Below are 6601 nucleotides of genomic sequence, written 5' to 3'. Positions count from 1 at the left end.
GTTGTAATAAATAGTTTTCCACCTTGGAATGAAATAACTTGCAGTTGAACTCTCTAGTCTCATGAATTTGCATCAATATGATGCAAGGTTACCCCTGCTTACACCCACAGTATGCTTATATACGCATAAGAAACTTAGTCCCAGGTATTTAACTCTCTCGAGAGTCAAATCTTCCACCATAAAATGGTAAGGGCCCTCTTTATCAGTTCCTATATTACAGAACTCAATCACCCCACTTAAACCCTCATTAACCTTTTTATTAAAGCCTTCCTCACATATCTCTTATCGGGACTGGTTATCCCTTATAGACCTTTATAAATCCTTCGCTTACCCCTTAAGCCTGCATATATCCAAACCCACTTTAAAACTTTGGGTTACAATTGGAAAAACCCTTCTATCGACGCTTTAATCCATTGTAATACTCTTATAAGCAAATACACCTAAAAGCGTGCACAAACATACCTTTTTCTGCTTTAGTACGGGTTGGCACTTTTCCCGATGCACCCTTTATCGCTGATCGCTATCAGCGTCCCCACGGGTCTCTTTGCATATGACTCCTTCACATCGATAAGCGATAATGCAACATCGGACTTCAAATAACATTAACTGTGCCTATACCCTTATTGGGTCCAGCTTACCATTCGCACGTCGCATTCCTCTGCACGTCGACAAGCCCGAACTTCGATCGCTGATTTATCGCTATTGGCGATACCGCAACATCACTAATTCACCGTTGCTATCCCTTGGCACCTCCGACTTCCGATTGCGATTTAAATCATGACCGTTGATCTGGTCTCAATCCAACGGTCCATGATCAATCGGCCATTGCTCATCGCAATTCTGTAAGGCTCAGTTCCAATAACTTCGCTGATGCGATTTAATTTTGACCATTGATCTTCTGGATCCAATGGCTACTGAGCGTTAACACTTCATTTCTCCGCTCTTCCACTGCACTTATATTTTGCACCTTTTCTTCAGTTTTCTGTGGTTTCCGGGGTTTCCTTAATGGTTTCTGTTCTTTTCTATTTTCACTGCATGACTCCTTTTGGACTACCCTCTCATGCTCCTTTCACTGATCTCGTCCTCGAACATTTCTTGATCCCTTAATGGATTCAAAGGTCCATTACGAACCTACGGTTCGTTCCTCTCCTCTGTGCATATTCCGCCAAGTACCGCCTGCATATATTTATTATGCCAATCTTTGATTAACACAATTTATGATTCAATACTCAAAACACACCTTTCACACAGTTTTGAATTAATATCTGCATATATAAACACACAACAATACAATTCCTCTATCTTGGCCTGATCTTCTGATTACGATGGCCCCTCTGTACAATCTCTGCCCGTAGGCTTGAATCTCACTCTCACAGGCTTGCTGTCTAGCTAACTGGCTCACTCACTCCTCCAACCTCTTTTTTTTTCCTTTTCTTTTCAATACATCAGAAACAATTTCTTTACAGTTGCTCAACAGTTTCGTTAAACTAATTCCTAACTAATCCTAATCCTCTCATGTTCTCCTACATTCGAGAACATTTACAAATATGTCTCACAATATTTAATTAATTCCTATTCTCATTAAAATCACTCAAAGGCATAAATATTTACATTAATTCCTACTCAGGAACCTATTTTCTTGAAAACACAAGACCCCCTATGTCTACTAAATTACATTGATTTTCTTGGGCTGAATGCTCCTGCATCACAATATCAACAATAGTGGACTCTCTAGCATGAGATGAGTTAACCAATTGAAGATTTGGTTGGTTGGGAAAAACAATTAGTGAATTGTCTAGATGTTTTTTGAGAATATGATTTATGTTGTGTGCTTAGTCCAGAAGATGAAGCCCACATCAATTAAATTAAATAACAGTTGAAAACTTGGGTTGAAGGCTTAGTTGGTTGGGCGAAACAATTAGTTATTTGTTTATATGTTTTGTGAGATAGATGATTTACGCGGTGTGCTTGGTCCAGAAGATGAAGTCCGCACAAATTAAATTAAAAACATAAGCTTAGAAGTAGATGGATTATAAAAGAAAAGCCAGCCAAAACCGATAATATAATAACGCAAGAGAGACATCAAGTTGAAAAAGTTGTATTTTATTAACAATCACCAAAATGAACATAAATGATTCATCTTGGTTCAAAAATAATTATAAACAAGTCACACTTCTACAATCATTATTAATCACAAACAACTTGGATTGTAAAATTATATGGCATAACAAGACGAAATGTTATGAACTTGATTTGTAGAAAAAAATGTAAACAATAATATTCATAATTAATGATTAGCTAATTAATAGTTAGTATTGAAGAGACATGTTCTAAGGACATGTCCGTTTGTGAAGGGGTGACTGCCTAGGGTATATAAGAAGGCCCTCACCCTCATTTGTAATCATATCATATCAATTCTTTTATACACTATTCAGTATATGTTTCTTGTCCTCAATGGATGTCTTCGTGTACCAAGTATTCTGAAGATTATTGTTGTGTATATGAACCTTGTACGTTACATTGGTATCAGAGCATTCCTCTGAGTATACAAATTTTGTTTGTTACTGTGGTAGTCTAATTCACCTTTTAAAATAGCTTGGCTACCATCCCCTCTAAAAATTACACTGATAAATATTTAATTTAGTAATTGAAGCTTGATAATAATACAACCAACCTAACAATCTCTACTCGCATCAGCTTTTTTCAAACAAACATAATGAAACAAGAGCCACATGATGACATGTCACTGTTTATTTGTATACATTGTGAATATAGTTTTTAGTTTATTTGGTTGAAATGATATGTGCAAAGATGAAATTATTTGAAAGACTAGCAACAAGGAGAGAAAGTATGGGAAATTTTGCTTTCTAATAAAGACAAGTTCTATGCTACTTGAAAAATTGTTCAAGTTACAAATGAGGTATTTGTTCGACTACTAGATTATCATATTCAACTTATAAATGAAGCATTTGTTCGACTACTAGATGATCAAAGCATAATATTAAAGGGAATTAGCATATATTTATCTATTTCAGATTTATTCGACCGCAAGATGATCAAAGCAGAACATTAAAGGTCATAAACATATCTATTTCAAAATTTGAAACTATAAACTATAAGTCATAAGTTAAAAGTTAAGGTTGTGATAAATAGTTTTCCACCTTGGAATGCAACAACTTATAGTTGAGCTCTCTAGCCTCGTGAATTTCCACTAATATCAACAATAATGGATTCTCTATCATGAGATGAGTTAACCAGTTGAAGACTTGGTTGGTTGGCAAAACAATTAGTGAATTGTCTAGATGTTTTTTGAGAATATGATTTATATTGTGTGCTTAGTCTAGAAGATGAAGTCCACATCGATTAAATTAAATACCAGTTGAAGACTTGGGTTGAAGGCTTAGTTGGTTGGGCGAAACAATTATTTAATTATTTATACGTTTTGTGGGATAGATGATTTACGTTGTGTGCTTGGTACAGAAGATGAAACCCACATGAATTAAATTAAATACATAAGCTTAGAAGTAGATGGCTTATAAAAGAAAACCCAACAAGACCGATAATCTAATAACATAAGAGAGACATCAAGTTGAAAAAGTTGTATTTTATTAACAATCACCAAAATGAGATAATCTAATAACATAAGAGAGACATCAAGTTGAAAAAGTTGTATTTTATTAACAATCACCAAAATGAGCATAAATGATTCATGTTGGTTAAAAAATAATTATAAACAAGTCACACTTTTACAATCATTATTAATCACAAACAACTTGGAACGCAAAATTACATGGCATAACAAGACGACATGTTATGAACATAATTTGTAGAAAAAATAAAATGTAAACAATAATACTCATAATTAATGATTAACTAATTAATATTTAGTATTGAAGAGACATGTTCTAAGGACATGTCCATTTGTGAAGGGGCACCTGCCTAGGGTATATATGCAAGCCCTCACCCTCATTTGTAATAATCTCATATCAATTCTTTTATACACTATTCAAGATATGTTTCTTATCCTCAATGGATGTCTTCGTGTACCAAGTATTTTGAAGATTATTTTTGTGTATACGAACCTTGTATGTTACATTGGTATCAAAGCATTCCTCTAAGTATACAAACTTTGTTTGTTACAGTGGTATCAGATTCGCGTTCTCCTATCCAGGTCTATGGCCATCAAAATTTGTCAACCTTTTTGTCGTTGAAGAGTTTTGCTACATATAATTTGGAGCTTCTCCATTTTTCCATCAGATCTTTGGCCATATTAAAAAAAAGAAAAAGAGAGAAATTTAATATATATCTATATATATATACATACATATATATATATATATATATAAATGAAAAAAGAAAAAAATTCAAGATTATATATATAAGGAGTTAAAGAAAAAAAAGATTTTTGATTAAAAAAAAACAAAAATGTTATTAGAAAAATAAAAATAAAAACGCTATCCTCTAGCCACCAATTCTTCCATTGTAGGCCCCTTTTCCAATAGAACAACATTGCAACACTGTCACGGACACCAAACACCACCTTCCCATTCGTCACAGCCTAGCTATACAACCACCCGTCCTACAAATTACGCCACAACCTTGTTCTTCCCTCAGAAATCCGCTTTAACAGTTTCACCTGTCACTCAAGCCTTCACTGCATTTTCCATTGCCATAGTCTGTCGCAGTTTCCGATTCAACTCGACCATCGTCCGCCTAAGCTTCAGACTCAATCTGTGCATGCTCGAGGCTATAACAAAATTTCTAATGAACTAGTCACTCTACACATCATTATCACCGCCGCCACTGACACATCGTAGCTTGACCATAGCTTGACCGACCATCCATTGCCTTAACAATCACCACTCAAATTGCTACGAGACGTTCTATACCACAACCGCACTTTCATCACACTTCACAAACACCACCATGTTGTATGAATTGTGAATACCTTCGTACGATTCTGCCTTCTAAAACTAAAAACCACGCCCACCAAAATTCTAGTTAACTAAATTGCTACCAAATTGGTGGAAAAACAGGTCGCATATATTCAAAGTGATTAAACAACTCATATGAAGATTATATACTACTATATTTAAAAGTATACAACTATATTTAAAGAAAGGAATTAAGTTGACTCAATACAAGGAAACTCAATACAAGGAAAAATATAAGGGGAAATCGTGAAGGTTTTTATAGAAAGGAAAAGTTATATATATATTTTAAAAAGAAGGTTAGAGAGCTTATTATTAATTAAATAAAAAGTTGAATAAAGGTATAAAAGGGTGATTAAAATATTAAAAAAATTAAAATCCAATTCAACTCAAAAGTAAAGAAATATATACTTCAACAATACTCACAAGTAAAGAGTTTGAAGGAAATATATTTCAAAGAAGTCAAGAAATGATTGAAAAATGAGCTCCACATATAAGTCAATCACTGAAGAAAAAAGAACGGATTATAATCCAGAAATAAAGGAAGGAAAATTGTCCTATAAAGATATTTCAATTGCAAATTGTAGATTAATTATATTAAAAGGGAATACCCAAGGAAAGGAGATTAATATCATTATCAACAAAAGTGACGAGAAAAATCACATCAATGTTAATTTGGAAAATCAACTATTAATTCCAAAGTCAATCATAGGAGAAAGAAAACATATTTTTGGTGAAAAAAAGTATGAAATTAATGATTTACAAGTAATAATTGACCACTATGAATGCACCTCTCAATTCCACATCGTAACTATGTTTAACCCAGAGATTGGCATAATTTCTGGTCAACCTTGGTTAAAATAATTGGGTACATTCATGTTAAACATAGAAAAAAATATTTTGATGTTTCCTTATAAGAAAAAAGATGATCACTTTCTATAGCATGAAAATGAAATCATAATTGATAATGCCTTCATCAAAATAATTTAAAGATATTTCAAAATTGATGCTGCAAAAGAATCAAGAAACGATGTTAAAGAAGCAAAAGGAGATTAAAGAAGTCATACCTAACAAAAAAGAAGAAAATTCATGCTTGAAGGATCACAAACAAAACTACTTGCGCAAGTCAAAAGGTGTAAAACTAAAAAACACAAATTAGAACAAGGAAAGGAAGGTTCCTGAGAAGAAACTCTACGAAAGTCTATTAGAGAAAGAAGAAAAAAATATGCACTTAAAATACCTTAATGAAAGGTTATTAAAATAAATCCAAAGTTTAAAAGATGAGGAGGATACTAAGAATGAAGTCAACAATCTATAAAGCGAAGAGATTTTACGTCTAAGGAATCATAACCAAAGCCTTCTTACGCAAATAAAGAAGCTTAAGTGTGACTAGAAATCATTAAATGACAAGTTAGAACAACTTACTTAGGAAGATGAGAAACCAATAGCAGTTAAAACATATTCAAATGTTGGAGGTTCAAATAATGGAAATTCCAAGTGATGATTCAGTAGCCAACTCAACAATGAGAGTACCTGAAGTAAATAAGGAAATTTCCACACACATGATAAGGGAAAGTCAAACTAAAAGAAATACTTATTGACATCTGAATCATAAGAGAAAACTTCTCAATCAATATACATATCAATATCACTAAGAACATAAACAACAA

Source organism: Pinus tabuliformis, chromosome 8 (assembly GCF_031772625.1).
Source record: "Pinus tabuliformis cultivar Carrire ecotype Pingquan chromosome 8, CPIR1, whole genome shotgun sequence".
NCBI lineage: Eukaryota > Viridiplantae > Streptophyta > Pinopsida > Pinales > Pinaceae > Pinus > Pinus tabuliformis.
This window is presented reverse-complemented; position numbering follows the sequence as displayed.